The 18204-nt window shown below is 39.7% G+C and overlaps 1 non-coding gene across 1 annotated transcript; it reads right to left on the bottom strand.

The window, feature by feature from the left end:
• Window positions 1-27: 27 nt before the first annotated feature.
• On the bottom strand, window positions 28-99 carry trnaq-uug (transfer RNA glutamine (anticodon UUG)). Its single transcript has one exon. It is a non-coding gene; the product is annotated as a tRNA-Gln (tRNA).
• Between the last annotated feature and the right edge of the window lie 18105 nt (window positions 100-18204).

Below are 18204 nucleotides of genomic sequence, written 5' to 3' on the forward strand. Positions count from 1 at the left end.
ACTTTTTGTTTTCTGTGAAAAAGGGTGAGGTCCCACCGAGATTTGAACTCGGATCGCTGGATTCAAAGTCCAGAGTGCTAACCATTACACCATGGGACCAGATGGTACCGCAGGAAAGCCGCATCGCTTTTTATACGATCTCAGTACTAAACTGGGATATACTTCTTAACGGAGACAGTATAAAGCGATAAAACTGTAATTTTAACAGTAAGATTAACCTTTTGACGTTAGCTCATCGAGGACACATTGACCAACATTCTAACAGCCCAATGGTGCGCTTTGAATTTTCTGTTAAGTGAAGCGAAACCCCTCTAATCGTTCATCAGTCTAGACGAGATTACGAATATCAAGAAACTAGCTAGTATAGACAATAGACTGAGCACTATCTGTAAACTCATATCATGCGAATAATTACTATGACAGCACGACAACATATTTTAGTCGTGAAGTTTGGCGTCTCTTCTGGACCGTTGCTTTCTGTCAAATTGCACAAGGGACGGTTGTATAGGGATAGTGGACTATGTTTAAAATAAAAACTACGAAGAACAATAATAAATACATGAAAGGAAATCTAGGTGGACATATCTAGGTAACAATTGGCATTGATATGTCCGTTGTGTGGTCGTGGAAGCGCTTGCTGACTTGTTGTAGTTACACTAAATGCCATGTGGTGGCAGCAGAGGCCTTATATTGGTGTGTGGATCAGGGCGTCAAATTAAAGAAAAACTGAACTTTTGACCTTCACGGCGTGGCTCAGTCATGTTGAAGGTATTTTCGAGGCATGTAGTGGCCCAACACCTTACTAAAACTCCATATGTTTATAGAGTGCTTGTTTCGAGGTACCCCTCATATCTTTGTGGAAGTGGAAATTCAATTTTTAAAGCAAAAACAAAAGTCCCTATTTAGCCGTGGCGGGCCGTGCATTTCACACCTAGGCCTTCGGTAGCGCTCCGTCTAAATCAATCCACCAACGATCATATGGCTGTAAAAAACGTATCTTTATGCAGAAATGCAATATAAAGAGCTGTTGCATCGCAGATAGATAACTCGTGTAGCCAGAATAAATTAATTTACTGACGGAACAAACCCGGGGTGTACAAGTCTCCTTCGACTGCAGCTGCCACACACATCAATAACCTCATATTATTCATTAAAGTAGCAACACTTTACTCACCAAAAATTCTGATTATTTGTACATAAAATTCACCCTCCTTTATTTCCCTGTCATACAGGTTATCCGTGCGTTGCAGTTCCATCAAGAAGTCATTTTCTAACGCCATCGAAGCTAATGCTGAAAGTCGAGCCTGCCCTGTCGTGTTTCTGGCATAAGTTTCATAAGTTTTATTGTTTTAAATCCATTTCTTCTCCTCCTTCAGCCATTGTGGGTTGACAAAACTGCCATAAAATCAACACGACTAAATTTTTGCTCGTGCAGCTTGCTATAAATACAGTTCGCTTGCTCTATACTCTATAGCTCTGGCTCTGGCTAGTTCACTTTCTGACTATCCAATCAAAGAGTTTGAATATGCTGACGTCACCTTCCACTTGCAAGAAGGCTTTGGTGTCGCCAACTCAAAATCTGATTGGTTGAAGCAACAGTTTCATTGACACTTATTTTATGCTACAGATTGAACAGAATCGATTGTGAAGACATCCAGGCAGATTTCTTTGACCTTGACAACAGATGATGGCTGAAATGGGATTTGTTAAATGCTTTAATATGAAAATACACGTCTGGAATCAGATCAACCAAGGGAAAAGCTACGAAAGGAAGCGGACAGACAATTTGGAATTATTTAGCATCAGTCTGTGATTCAGATATTTTTTAGGCCAGCAGAGAAGGCCTTGCAGGTCCTGACGGCCCACCACTGGTATTTCATATGACCACCTTTATTTGTCAGTGCAGTCTGAAACATCTCAGCCATGTGTTGGGGTAATTTATTCCAGAAGGTTTCAGGAAAAGCTCTTAAGCTTCTTGTAGGACATTCAGATGCTCTTCTTTTGATGAAGGCTGCCTTTCCCAGATCATCTCAGTAATGTTGAGGTCCAAGGTCCGGAGAGGCCCAACCATCACTGATTGTGTTCCACTGTGTCTTTTCCTATCCATGTCTGCTTTTACTGCATCGGCAATATGTCTGGAAATGAGGGTGGAATTGCATGAGGGATCACAGTCATGAAGTACTTTTCTGCTTTCATCGTATCCTCATGTTTAACAAGCTTCCCAACACCTTTGACTGAAATGCAGCCCCAAAACATGACAAAGCATCCACTGTGTTTTATGAATGCCAACAGACACTCAATGTTGTAGCTTACGAATTTGGATTCATCATAAGTAATGTTGCTAGTAATTTTCAGTCCACTGTGTAATTTGACTTACCTCAGCCTTTTTTGCCTGTTTCCCTTCCTTAAGCATGGCTTTTAATATCCACCCTTCCATTGAGATCATTTCTGATTATTATTGATTCATTATTGATGATTATTGTCTGTCAGACTATGCTGTCTTTGGCGGATTCAGAATCAAGTGGCTTAAAAAAACAACACATTCCTCAGAAAACTGATGTACAAGACCAGATTAGGAGCTCCTCCTTAAGAGCACATTAAAAGATTACACAAGGATTTGGATCTTTGGAGGTAAAATAAAGACATGAGAGGTAACTCAAGACCTTTGCACTGTACTGGATGTTAATTAACACATATTTATGCTGTTGTCTACGCCTTTTTCATCCTTATAGTTAATAAAAGGTAGATTCTTACAACCTGATTTATGTCCCTACCCTCAAAAATATTGGTTGCATGTATCTAATAATAAAAACGAGAATTCCAAGGTCAAAGTGTGCTTGCTTTTGCCCCTGCTGTGTTGTCCTGGATAATTACAGAATGCAGTGGATCAGCTTCTCTCTGGCTGCCAGCCTATCCCATGCAGCTCCATTCATCCATTGCTTAACAGAGCGGTGCTGTGCGGATACATTAACCTGATGTGTCCCATAGCTTAGTCTGTTCTAACCGTTTACAGCACACACACACTCAGCCCTGTCATCACAATCCCAAACACGTGAGAAGACCCCTCCCATTTGACCTCCCTCCCCTTTAGTCCCATTACAGATCAGTATACACATGACCAGATGATTAGGTGGACACACAGGATACGTGGACACGTGCACATTCTTACAAATTACCAACCAACTGATTTAACCCAAACCCCTACATACTGGAACCAGGTCATATCCTCCTGTGGATAGGAGGAAAATGTCATTGAAAGACTATTTACTGACAGTCTCACTGTTAGGGAACAGTGATGTATTTTCATACAACTATCTGAATCTGTCAATGACTAAAACAATGTGAGAACATCTATGGACTGACCAATTCAGGGATTAACTAACTGCAAAAACTGTTATCTAATATTTTGAAAATCAAAAATTTGTGGATAATATGAAGCATTTAGGAAGAAAACTGTGAATTTGTGCTGCATATAGAGATTGCACATACCATAGAGGCCACTAATAAGTGTACACTGAAGTAAACGATCCTCTGCTTTTCGCCCTGTAATCCCTATCTGTCTAATTTGGGATAAATCCTATCCTGGTGGTAATCCCAATTGTTGCTTGTTTGTTGTCGATCAACAACCAGGCCTGCAGGCAGATAAGATCAACTAAGAAACCTGCTGCCTATCCTGTCATGCAGGTTACTGTAAGGGCGCTAAAGATGATTAAGACTTGAACACTGTTTCCATTTTATATTCACCAAGTCCATCTGGTTTTTCCTTGACTCTTCTTCTTTTAGACGTCATTGCTCTCTGTGTTGATGTATGTCATGTTTCATTTTGTAGTAAATTGTTTCCACTGTATTCAGCAAACTATCAGAATTGACTGTATGTGAATTCATTTAGGTTGTACAGATGTACCGCTGTGACACTTCCCGCTTGGGAGGATCAGCACAGCTAATCTTAACTTAGATCAGGTTACAATTCAATATTGGTTTAGGGTCAGTGCCACAATGTTCCAAGAACATGAGCTAAGAGCCTAAATCACTGGTCAGTGGGTCACTAGATGGATTTACCTGTGGTCCAGTTTTAGATTCTGTTGACTTTAAATCAGTTAACAGGACTGACACAAGATTCCAAAACGAAGCCCTTTTGAGCCCTAGTGGTCTAAAAAAAAATAAATAAATAAATAAATTAAGCATATTATCTTCTATAAGCTCTCTCTTGAAATATCTCCATCGACATCCACACATCTGAACCCTCGATCTGTAGATTAAATGGGATGACACATTTCTATAGTGTTGCTTTTTTTTTTTGTCATCACTTAACAGTTGTCTCAGAAAGTCCACTGTCGCAAAACACAGCATAGTGTGCTTCCAAATACACACCTGAGCACATCAGATAACCTTTGGTGCCAAAAGTACTAAGGCCATCAAAGCTTAAAACTCAGCCAAAAAGTGACACATACTGACAAAGAGGAACAAAAGTCCTTTGTAGCTCTCGTAGGTAATACCGATTAGTTATTGTTTTTACAACCCTATCACCTCATATGTACGTAGAGGTAAGAAAATCAGCAAAAAATTAGAATACTACACCTCCTGCTAGAATCTAAATCATCTGTTTTACCACGAGTGTTTTCATTTGTCTGTCAAAATGCAGCATGCCTCAATCTGCAGCACACTTACATCATTTCATTAGGTTATGGCCTGAAAGTTCACTGTTTTGAGCAGTCTCTTACTGTCGGTGAAGTCATTTGTTGTTGTAATTTTGCTGATGGTGTATAGTGATCGAGAGAGGTATTCATGTATTTTGGAGGAAGTGGTTACTGAACGCATTCGGTGTGAAAGCAAACAGTAGAGACAGTTCAGCTCACGCTATCCACTGATGTGGTGTGGTGTGTGTTTTTGCAGCAGTGAACTTGGTGTCGAGGCAAGTGTTAAAATTATTGAAAAAAAAATAAAAATTTGAAGAACATATGCAAAAACCAAAATGAAAACAAAGGAAGTTTCACGCATCATGCATATACAGCATGTTACTTTAACTTTTCTTTGTTTTAACAAAATACAAGCAAAGCCAGAGCAAGAAAATGTGTGTAAGCTTGAGCTATGATTTTTCAAGCAAGTATGTGCTTGAAAAAGACAAGCCAGTCATTTTCCCACCCTTTTAGTCATAGATTAGATTATTAAGATAATGGCTCCAACGTGAGTGCTGTTGCTGTCAGCAGTTGTACCTATGAGAGAGATGGAAGACGGCAACAAAAAGCTGTAAAAGTCTGTTAAATGCATTGGGTGAATCATTACTGAGCACATTTATTTGGAAGGTGCCATATTTTATTGTTACTCAACTGTCTCCTTGGCTAACTGTAACTAATTAATGCCATAAGCGTTTTACCATATCAGTGGGAAGAAAAAAAAAAGGCTCAGGTATTAGGAAATTAAAATGAAACATTAGCCATCTCTTTGACTATTTCGCCCTCAGGTGGTGTACGTATTTTGCTTTGATAAAACATTAGTCGAAACTTCTCAGTTCCAACACTAATACTTTGGCAATTTTTATACACCTCTGGAAATCAAACCTCACCCTCCGTCTCTCAGCTCCTAAGCCCGTCCCCATTAACTCTGATGAGATGTTAGAATGTTATAGACTAGAAATGTAACAGTTTATCCAACTAGTTCATTTCCCAAATGTATCATTGATGGTGTTCAACCCCCAAAAGGGTTTGGTGCAGTTAACGTGAGCTGCGTTGCTGCAACCAGACTTAGCTGTGAGATACGCTACACTGTGCAGCTTTTCTCTTAAATTTGGTGTCTCCTAGGGTTAAATTTATTGCTCTGACCGGCTTTGCTGTAGAAATGTTGCAATAAGCGTGATCTGCATCATGTTTTGAAAAGTGCAAGCACACTTGTGACTTTTTTTTCCTCAATCTGTTTACTTGAAGTGGGCCACATGGTTGAGTCTCTCACTCTCTCGCTTACTCTCTCATCTAAATGTGCTCACATGTACCAAGATTTGGCACAGACTGATTTAACATACTCATACGCACCAACTAATGTGGTTGGTTCCAAATGTCAGCAGCTGATGGTATTTGATATGATGCAGAAGAAGTATTATGCAAAAGGCTGAGTTTTTGAGGAGAAAAGATGGACATAGAATCTCCAATTTGTCCAAAAAATGTATGAAGAAATCTTTTAATGGTTGCTAAACAATGTCTCTCAAAGAAATATAAGGGATTTGCATATAAAGTGCATTATGTCATTAAGGGATTTTACAATGATATCTTGAAGGGAAAAGGCGTAAGCCTAAATTAGCTGATATATCCACATGGGCAAGGGATTACCTTGGTAAACCTTTTCCAAAAATAACAGGACAGAGTTGCATTATAGAATCATATGATTTATGAGAAGGAGTGGTAACAAAGTGGTAAAAGCTTGATTTAGTTTGGAATGTGTTTTCTGGCTTGAAATGCAAACATGTATACCAATGAATTAAATAAATCAGGTGTTTGTACTGTCTGCAAGTAAAAGTCCAAGTAAAGGTCAATATCAATGTGTTTTCTTTTTTTCAATTTCTATTTTCTATACCATCCCAGTCTTTTCTGATTGGGGGGGGGGGGTTTCCAAATGAATGACTTAGCACCATTTCAACTTGTTTCGTACAATTCATTAGACTCGACTGACTTCACAAGAAGTGAAAACATAACCATTTTAAATCCTGCAAGGCTTAAACTTGGCAAATGTGGTTTGTCAGGTTGGTTTTCCTTGGATTACAGTGGATGGTTTTGGAGTTCAGACCTGAAAATGTTTGTCATGCATTGAAGGATTTATTTTGGAGGCAAAACTGGACACTGAGTTTTTTGAAAACTTGTTTTAGTTACACCTCCATTCTTTACTTAGTACTGCTCACCTCCGTTCTTTACAGTCTCCTAACATGTTTACTTCTTTTATGACATTATAGTGCGATGGTGCTTAAACTGAGCTTGGTAAGCATCGGAGCCTCTCAAGTATGAACAAATGTTTTCTTTTTTTTTAAATCCCTCATATAAAGAAACAAACAAAAGCAGAGTATAGCTGAGCAAAATGATATTCAACAACGGCAGAGAATACTCAACAGAAAAGAGACACTGAGACACTACATTAGACATGTAGCTCTTATCTGAACTTGAAATAGCCTAGGAGCACCCTACCTGAGGAAAAAAAAAAGAAAAAAGGTCCAGGTGTGCTTTATAGTATCTCCTGAGGTTTTTGATGTAGCTATTTCATTCCCATACAGACTCTCTCCTGGTAAGAATGCATGCTCTCATTCTTCAGCATTTTAAATGAAGCTTGTCCAAATATGAGCCTTTCAGGCCATCATGCAATAAATCTGCTACCGTCTCTTAGCTGAGCCCTGAAAGTTTTTGGTGTGTAGTTCCGGTGCTGCTGGTAGTGCAGGTACAGGAAATAGGAAATGCAGGCAGCGTCACACATGAACAGCTTTGTATGAAATGTTTCATATGTTAATCAGTTGTCTTTGTTAACCCTGATGATACAGAAATTGTTCCGTTTTAGCTGTTCATGCACGATAGAAGTTTTTTAATGTGCTAGCTATAACAGTCAAGGAGAGCTATTCTGAATGAATATATTAAACATGTCTAAAAAAAAAAAAAAAAAGCAACATAATTCAGAATGGCTGTACAGTCAGGCCAAACAACACAAACTTTCTCTGTCAAAGATGATTACCTACACTTCCAAAACCCAGCAAATTAGCATGTGGTCACAAACCATAAATAGCACAGGGAGTGTCCAAAAATCAGTGCTGATGTTCAAACACGGATGCAGCCAGCTCAGTTCAATAATGAACAAAGCAGTTGAACAGGAATAGCGCAAATCAGTGTAGAGATGCAAACGAGCAGACTTATTTAAGATCAGGAGCCTGCAGCTGACCAACAGCAAAGGCGCAGTTTGTCTCTTGCTACACAGGCCATAAGAGTATGAACCTGATTAAAGGTCCAGTTAAAATGTGCTTCAAAAAATAAAGTTCTCCATGGGAATCATGAAACTTCACTTTTTTTTAACTGTTTTCAACTATTTTTTGTCTTTAATGGTTCAGGATCAGACATAATACGTGAGTGAGGAGGAGTCATTGAAGACCAAAGTGTAGCCAGATGATAATGATAAAGAAAACCGAGTGAACTAACTTAATAGCCACCACAGCCTACTGTCTACCCCTGGGGTTGCGTAAACAGCTATCATTCCAGAAAATGAAGGCATGTGGATATATAAGTCTGCCAGTGTGAGTCTCTTCTTCTGGATAGAGGCACAATGTCGGTGAAAATGTGTATGATGAAACCTTACCTACACAGATTATAGTGTCTGCATTCAAACAAAACAAAGCTTAGTAAATAAGTCTTCATGATTCATTTAGATAATCCCCTCCTGACATAGACATCCCAGTTGTTATTTGATACTGTGTCCAGTCAGTAAATTAAGTTGTAGTGTTTTATAGCCAAAACAGAGTTTGCACCAGGTGTGAACTAACAGCAAATCTGCTTGTAAATTCTTCAGTTACTTAATATATGTGTAGAAAGATTATCATTCAGTATTGAAACGTAGGATGACTGAGTGATACAAAATGCTGATTTTAAAATCAAGCTCAATTTAGGGTGGTGTATGAGGGATGGTCCCCTTCAAACAGCCGATGTGTAGACGGTGCAGGAAGAACTCTGCTGACACATACTTGGTCAAACACAGAAACCTTCTATTGCCAACCAAGTCTGTATCAGAATCTTCAAAGTCCAAAAGTCCTAAGCAATCTCTGTCTCACTGTGGGTGCTTTTCCCCTTAAGTCAGGTAAAACCTTCCCCTATCAAACCTATTTTCATAATTTTTTTTTATTATTATTAAAGTCCTAATTAATCTTGTTGATATGAGTTACTGACATTTCTAAATGCGTTCTTATCTGATCGTCTACATAAAAACCACAAGCACACGCCACATGATGGACTTTACTATTAGGGACTGCGGCACTAGAAGACTTCCTGTATACTTTTTGTTGATGTCTCCTTGAAGATGGTGGCCTGGCTGTGCCTTTGACCTCACATACTCTGATTGGACCCAGCCACCTGATCTGAGCAGGGACATCATTTATGTAATGCACAAAGCTTGAGATTAGCAGCTTTTGGCACCTGCTCCCCTCTCTCCTTGCATTTATAATCTCTCTTAATCTCATTTGACACCTTTCTCACTCTCTAATTATGTAGGTTGTGGTCTTATTGCAACGTGAATCCACAGATTATTTATTTATTTCATTTTACAGCTCGCATGGTTGCACACAGATTTTTCTGCTCACTTTTTTTACCTACAAATCTGCTATATCTGTCTTAATGTACCAGAAATAAACAAGATATAACTGCCTCCTGTGTTTTAGTTCCCCCAGGGGCTGCAACTGACATTCTGCCTCTCTGCTGGTCTTCCTCTTCGCCCTACACACTGGTTGATATGCTCGGCTCTTTCACTGCAGTTCTGTCATAAGCAATCTGTTCCCTCGGTGTCCCTGCTTAATGCTGATGTGGCCATGGTGAGAATCACCCTGTCCAATTTCCACAAAGGAGACAGCAGCAACAGAATGCAAACAGAAAGCTGTAGTGACGTCTCAGCTCTTGTTAACTAATTTGTGCTGGAGGCCACTGAAATGACACACAGCTAACTATCATTTGCTCGTCAACAATAAATCTAGCTAATTTCTTGTGATCAGATTTTGTAGAGATGATGCGTTTTTGAGTCTATTATGCTGAGATAATTCTATTGCCTCTGAAATCAAATATTTGATATTTAAACATTCACATTTCTCAGCATAGGCACCTTTCACACAACTTTCCTACACCTCTTCCTTTTTTTTCAATTTAGAGAAGTTACTTTAAATTAAATGTAGAGGCATGTGAACTAGAGTATATCACCTTCCTTAGTTATATTTGTCGTGTTGATGGCAAGTACCCAAAGTAAAATAACAATATGTCCAGTTGCCCACAGGACCACCAACCCTAATGCACATGAGAATTTACGCATCAAAATAAAAATAACAGCTCTGCTTGCCTGACAGATTGCACTCTGTTTGGTGAGCATGCACTTCTGCCGTGAAGCATCTACTGTGGTCAAGAGTGTTAGCTATCGTGTTACATGACACATTATAATTGTTTTCAGTTGTCAAGATTAGTTCCCTGAAAAAAAAAATGCAGGAGTATCATATGCATAAGACTGGTTTATCAAGTGAGTAACGGAGGCACCTGTCTGAAGGCTCCAGACCCCTATGGCCCCTAAAGCGATGAAATGAATCTGTTGGAACTGTAAGAGAGCAGCAATGAACTCTCAGTTCATCTAAGCATCTCAGCAACTGAATGAGGTTTTGCGGCAGATCCTACACAGTAAAGTGAGACTGCTGCGCCAACGCACGATTAAGTCAGAAGGATGGGAGCGCGGCACTATGTTAGCAGAGTCTGGAAACCAGTGTATCGGCCAGCAAGCCAGCTGAATGCCCTGCAAAGATGCAGCGTTGAAAGGGGTGCATACCCCGGCTTTGTTGCTTGTGAATTCAACTAAAAGAATGGCAGACAACCAACTCTAAGATATTTTCAAGTGTAAAATGTGATGTCAAATGCAACATCTGGAAATCATAAACAGGAAAGAACATTGGCCAAAAGTTTGTAGAACTTAACAGATTTGAGCACTCATCTGGTGAGACATGTTTCCCTGGATGCTAATACAACTAGCATAAACAACAACAACAACACAAGATAAAGAGGGGATAGTGACTTAGATACAACCCAGTGAGGTCAAAGGTTAATTCAGAATCTATTGTCTGATTTATTGCTAAAGGCTTGCAAACTTATAGTGTGGTTGAGCAACCCAGGCTCAGGATAAAACGTGATATAGTCACAAATGTTTAATTGATTGATTTGTGTTTAAAGAAAGGAGTTTTGCTGTTCCTTCCATGTCACAGCACACCAAAAAAAGCAACTCCAAAAAGGAAAACAATGTCAGCATTTTGTGGAATAGCAACATATTGATTGTTGCATCTCATTTAACAGGTGAAAAAGTCCACATTTGAGGAATTGGGGGGGGGGGGGGGTTGTAGGATGCTGCTGAAGTGGGAGACTCTATACTGAGTTCGGTCCTCACCACGACAGCCTTCAAATAACTTTACTTTGAAGATTAGATTAGATTAGATTAGATTTTCCTTTATTGTCCCACAATGGGGAAATTCACATGTTACAGCAGCAATCAAGAGACAAAAAGAAGAAAGACAACAAAGACATACAATAGCAGGTAATACCATGAGTATGAGTATCAGCAGTTGTACATGGGCTCGTAAAAAGAAAATTGCACATTGTTATTATATTATTATCATATACAGTGGTTATTATACAGTATATTATGTTATTAGTTCTATTTCACAATTCCCAGTCCTTAAGTGTGTGTGTGTATGTGTGTGTGGTCTACTGGGGGGGGTCAGACCTGGTTGTTAAACAGTCTGACAGCAGCAGGAAGGAAGGACCTACGATATCTCTCCTTCACACACTTGGGGTGAAGGAGTCTGTCACTGAAAGAGCTGCTCAGTGCACTGATGGTGTCCTTCATGGGGTGGGAGATATTGTTCATCATTGATGATAGCTTTGTGATCATCCTCCTCTCTCCCACCACCTGCACTGAGTCCAGGGGGGAACCCAAGACAGAGCTGGCCTTCTTGATCAGTGTGTCAAGTCTCTTCCTGTCAGTTGTGGAGATGCTGCTGCTCCAGCAGACCACTGCGGAGAAGATGACTGATGCCACAACAGTGTCAAAGAAGGTCCTGAGGAGCGCTCCCTGCACTCCAAAGGACCTGAGTTTCCGCAGCAGTTAGAGTCTGCTCTGGCCTTTCCTGCAAAGTGCATGGGTGTTATGAGTCCAGTCCAGTTTTTTGTTCAGGTGAACACCCAGGTACTTATAAGAGTCCACTCTCTCTATGTCCATTCCCTGGATGGCTCCCCTGGCCCCCGATGTTGGGCTGGTAGGGGAACTGCACCGGATCCATCGATGGCCCCACCAGAGAGCGGAGATGGACGAGTGCGATGTCAGCACCACTGGCCTGTAGCTGTTGAGGTCCTTCGGGTGCGGCGACTTTGGCACCAGCACAACGCAGGATGTTGCTCTCCACAGCTTCAAGTTCACGTTAAAGACGTGCTCCACAATCCCACAGAGATGGTCTGCACAGGACTTGAGAAGCCTGAAACTGATGCCTTTTTCACCTTGATCTTCCTGGGTTAGGTGTCTGATCGAACCTGTTGAAGAGCAGGTTCAGATCATTCACCCACTTCTGATCCCCGCAGCCTGGGAGTCAGCTTCTCTGTATCCTGAGATGGTCTTCAGGCCTCTCCAGACTCCGCTGCAGCTCTGCTCTGCTGCAGCTGATCCTCAATCCTCTTCCTGTAGTGGTTCTTCCCTTCTCTGATCTTCCACTTCAGCTCTTTCTGCACAGTCTTCAGCCTTTCCTTATTTCCAGACTGAAAGGCCTTCTTTTTCTCCTTCAGAAGGGCCTTCATGTCTGGATTAATCCAGGGTTTGTTGTTGGAGAAGCACCATACAGTCCTGGTGGGTACAATGTTCTCCACACAGAAGTTTATACAGTCTGTGATGCAGTGAGACTGTCAATGTCCTCCCCATGAGGATCACAGAGTTCTTCCCTCACAGTTGACTCGAAACAGTCCCTCAGAGTCTATTTATTCTCCTCAGACCATCTTCTTCTTCTGTTTGTTTTTTCTTTCACTCACTGTTTCCTTACACTTTCACTTGTTGTTTCACCACTGTTTTATTCATTAAAACTACTTTATCTTGTGTTAATGATTAAAAACAAAATGGTTAAGGTTAGGTATTAAAATTGACATTATAATGCTGAGATAATATAAACAAGATGGTTAAGTTAAAGAAAACATTATGGAATCGAAAATGAACATATTGCATCATAATATCTTTTCCAAGGATTACTATCTGTCAAGTGCTAGACACAGAAATCACACCTCCCACTGAAATAATTTATTTTAAAAGAAGTGCTTTTTTTCTCCGTCAGCACGAATACACAGTTTTCTGTCATGTGACTTTTTCTGACTGAGAATGAAGGCTTTTGTCACATGTGAGCTGTGATGAAAGATACCAGCAAGATCGGATTTCACCAGAAAATGTGTGACAGACATGAATACAAAGGAAAACACTGAAGTGAGACCATACCTTTAAAATGTTATCTATCTTAAAATCAAAATTTCTCTAGTTCCTAGTTTTTTATGAAATATTTCTCGAAATGTATTTGCCATTGTTACAGAAAAAGAAAGGTTGGTGTTTACAAAGGAAAATGAATATCTAAACCAACAAAGGTGCATGCTTTATTTACTAAATGGAAATGTCAAGTTTGGTGGTGTATGTGGCGTGGTGGCGATTAGAGGACCCGGATGCAGATATTTTAAAGTAAAAACTTTATTTTCTATTTTTATTTAAACAAAGAACAAAAAAAATCATGCCTGAGCCGGAATACACCAAAACCTAAACGATGAAATAAACATTTACATTTAAATAAAGCGCTTCAGATCATAACCTGTGGATCAAACATAATAAAAACATTAAAGAAATATTCACACAATTACATTTCTATCTTTCAGCACAAAGCAATTCTGTTTTTCAAAGGATATTTTTGGGCTTCGGTCAACATGATCTTCAGAAGTCGATTAAACTTATTTGCCAGGCCTGGGTCTCGATTTAATTGGCTGGCTTGAACTGGTTTGATAATTTATTAATTCATAATAACTAATTAGTTAACTTAATTAGATGGTGAATTTTTGTTTTTGTGGGATTGACTCATATCAGTCTTTTTGTTTCAGTTAGATCCATTGTCATTCACTCATCAAGGCTGACATAAGTAGCATAGCCTAAAACACTAGTTCACACAACAAAATTCAGTTTGGTTTCATTGAAGATCATGTTGACCCGACCCACATGTATTGGTGAACAAAGCAGAGTTACTTAATGGTGAAAATAAATATTTTGGTTGGATGTTAAAGAGATGTTTTGACTTCATGATTTTTACAGACTGCAGGTTGCATCTAATCAAACCAAAGTGCAGCTCCAACAATACGTGTTTGCCAGGAAACCCAGCAGGAGCTTCACCAAGCCATGTGTAGCTATATGTGTAGCAAGCAGATTCAGCCTATTTGCAGACAAATCAAAAGATGATGAAGACGATGTTTCCAGTGTGGCTTTTTCATTAATTGTATTCCATCATTATGTTTTATGCGGTTTTAAGTGTGAAGTTTCATAAAGCATAAATCTGTATTTTGGCGTGTGAACTCCGGAACCATGACCTGTAATTCCCATTCCAGTAAAACCAAACTTGACATTTGCCAAGCTGCGGATGCAAAAACTGTGATGGAACTCTTGTGACCATCTTAACATGTGCAGGAAGAGAACTTAGGAGATTCAGATGAATCATACAAAACATGTTGAAACATTGCAAGATCATTAACCCTAAAAGTTTCTTTACTTTAGGGTGTATTGGCTCACTGAATAAAAACAATCGTGGCAAGATGGAAACTGCAGTGATTTTTACATATATTTTAGGTTTTACTTAACAGACGACTGTGTGAACCCATGATTTTCATGTTTTGTCTCATCAGCTTCCCTCCATTTGTTAATATACATACATTTTTGCATTAGGCACATTCTTAACAAGTTTCAACAGTAATTCTTTTATTGCTTTTGTAATTCTTTTATTGCTCTTCCTTGTCAAAACACGTGAAAGACTTTTCAGCATTGAGAAAACCATTCAGTTAACCATCCTGCAAAGGTGTGAGGCATCACAGGTTGTCATTTTAAAGTTCTCCACACATTCTCTGTCTGGGGACAGGTCAGGACTCAGTCCAGCAGGCCAGTCCAACACCCGTACCCTCTTCCGCAGTCATGCCTTTGTAATGCGTGCAGAAAATAGTTTTGCTTTGTCCCACGAATGCCAGAGAATTGTTCAGACAGTTGCTGTTTACATATGTGCTTTGCAGCGGAAAGCTTTCTGCTGGAGATACACTCTCACAGCTGGAAATGTGTGTGAGGGGTTATGGGGGGAACAGCTGTCTACAGAGCACTGAAGGCAGTGGTGAAGCAAGGATAATGTTGCGATAATGCAGCTGTATTGTCTTTACATCACCTTGAAGTAGCAGATGAGGTAACTTGTTGTGTTCATGTCAACACCTAATGGATCTGTGTGTATCCACGACAACAAGGAGAGAGTTGAAAGCAGTTTAAGGGGTTGGCAGAAAGGACTCACCAGCACACACACACACTCTCTCTTGCACAGAAGCAGTAGAATGCTCTGGAATATTTGTTGATACATTTGCTGTACATTGTCTCAGTAAAGTTTTAGCTGGATCTGTGACTCTAACTCCATATTGACAAAGGTTTCCCACAGCAATCCTTTGCCCATGTGGTCATATCAGCTAATGATGTGTGATGGTTGTTGATGCAGTGCTAACTGGGGAAGCGTTCTTCTTTGTTCTAGCATTTAGCCCTTCACGCCTATTTGCATGCCTTCTGTTTTCTGTCCTTACATATACTTTACACAGCCGAATTTCCAATAAAGTTCCTCTCAGTCCTTATCTTTTTCTATTTCTTTTGTCAGATGGTAAAACAAGTCTGGACGGAAGCAAGGACTGAAAAGTGCTTAATCAATGCTATGTTTAATATTTGGTCATTATCAAAGCAATTTGAGACGGTTGCTGTGCTCTGATAAAATCATGGATGATGATCTCATACCAGAGAGACAGAATGTCTTGAACAGCATCTCAAACAGCCCAGAGCCTTCCAAAACAAGTTTTAAGACAGTGCATGTGCAAGCCAGGTAAAGACAGAGAGAAGCGTTCCTGCAGTAGGACTGTGTCTTTGCATTTGCAGGGTAGTAATGGGGATGTTTGTCCTAAAGGTCGCCAGTCCCAGAGATGGGCTGAAAAGGAGCTAAAGCTCTCGACCAATCTGTCGTCAGCCACAATTTGCCATTAAGTTGGGAATTTGTTTTTCATTGTATGAGAATAGGAATGCATGGTGTAGGAGCGTGTGAAAAATGTGAATTGGGTGTCTCACACTCAATGCATGACACATAAGATCCGTGAACAAATAAACATAGGTTTAAAATTCCAGACCAGCTGCCCTATTTAGACATTGAGAATAGTCCTGGAGCAGTCAGATACCCCTAAACAACAATAGAGTTAAAACATGTTCCCGAACACCTCGATGAACTCCAAAAACTCATGCACCCTGGGAGGATTCCCGGACATGTTCTGCACAGTACACTCCAAAAGCTTATCCTTTTCTATTTAATTGCTCAACTTTGAATCTTTTTGGCTCCAGCAATTTGCTACCATTTAACTCTCATGGAGCTGTCGGAAAGCAGCTCCTCATCTGAAGCAGTTTGACATAATCAGTGTGACAGTGTTTACTTTTCAGTGATAAACAGCCATACATTGATGTTTAGGTGAAGCACTGAATTACAATTTATACCAGAATGAATATGAAACATACATGTGTCATGAGTGGCAAAAGCGGACTCAGAGGCAGGACTTTGAACGAGGTGAAGACAGTCAGATGGTCTCAGAGGCTTCGATTAACAAAACTGAAAATGCTGCTAGGGCAGGACAGGGCTGGTGTGAAACAAGAATGCAATTCAATTCTGCAGAATACACACGGAGGAGAGCTCTACAAATAAAACAGGAAGCAAGGTAACAGAGATACAGGATGTGAATAAATGAAATGACAGAAATTGAACTGGAATACAACTAAAAATGCCACACCGTGACAACATGGAATGCACATCGTTCTGAAAGTAGCACAGCATGTGTAACAAGTAAATACAACATGAAATGATTCCGTTTTACAATCCTTTCATCGCTATTTTGTCTTCAAAGGAACATCTTTTTACAAGGTGCAATTTCTGCATTTAGTCTCGTAAGTATTGGAGGTAATAGAGGATCATTTTAGCCGTGTGTAATTGCACGAAATTGGGCAATGGCATTTGATCTAAGCCATGTGTTGCATTTCAAAAAAAGCTTTTAATTTAATGGAATCCTTGCAAAAGTGTGGAACACAAGCCAGAAAGAAACATTAGATTCTGAATATATGTGAAATAGTTCAATTAAAAGATGAATCAAAGGGCTAAACGATCCATGCTTGTCAAGGTTGACGTTTTTACAAGGTGTCTGTTTAAATTTTAGTGTCTGTCTTATTTAACTAAATTAAAACCGAGTCACATTCCAGGCCCAGGAACAAGCTTGTGACCTATTTTTGGTGCTGAACTATAATTTAAGATGACACATGGCACAGACCACTGCTAAACATGTGGCTTGTTCGTGTATCCAATGAACACATAAACTAAACGCCAGGATCTTCAGGTTCTAGTGTTTTCATTTTGACTCTTAAACTGACACATTTATGTGGGCATCATTTCAGAAGTGGCCTGGCAGTAAAAGAAGTGTTAAAAACCCAGGAAACAAAAGTTATGAAAAGAGAGCTCACAAGGCGGGGTAGTATTGACTTGAGTGAAACCTTTTTTCTTCCCGAAAAAATAGGCTTAACTGGGGATTTTATCGTTTCTGTCACTATGTTAAAAGGTGGCATTCCAGATAGAACATCATACAATGTTTTGTCTATAGGATGAGGTACATTAGTTGAAAGTAGTTGCAGAGAATTCAACTCCAGCATGTCTTTGAGTGTCATAAAAAGAATATCCTCAAATAAGTGTCTGTCCTGCTTTTTCAAAATTTAAATCTATTTTCTTTTAGCAAGTTTTTTTGTCCTAACAGTCCATTTAACAGATGGTAGACTTTTATCAAAAAGCATCATTATGCATCCGCATCCTCCGGGAGCCAGGGAAGACTTACTCCAAAAAGAGCACCATTCAAACACTATGCAACACAAACACTGCTCATTCATTCCTGTGGAGCAGAAAGAGCTCTAAATTTGTCTGAAGCTGTTTTTACTCCCAGACTCTCTCCAGGTGGGACACCTCTGATAAAACCCACAGTCTGCACTGAGGAGAACTCCCACAAACAGACTTATACTGTAAGCAGGGACTCTAAGTGTGAGGGAGGGAGCATCCAGGGATAGAAAATGCTTGAGTTTGTGCTTTAAATTTGTCAGTCTAATATTTCACCGTGACATTTTACAACATATCAAACATAATTG

The sequence above is a fragment of the Leuresthes tenuis genome, unplaced genomic scaffold (genome assembly GCF_036924035.1).
Source record: "Leuresthes tenuis unplaced genomic scaffold, fLeuTen1.0.hap1 SCAF_16, whole genome shotgun sequence".
In the NCBI taxonomy this organism is placed as follows: Eukaryota; Metazoa; Chordata; class Actinopteri; order Atheriniformes; family Atherinopsidae; genus Leuresthes; species Leuresthes tenuis.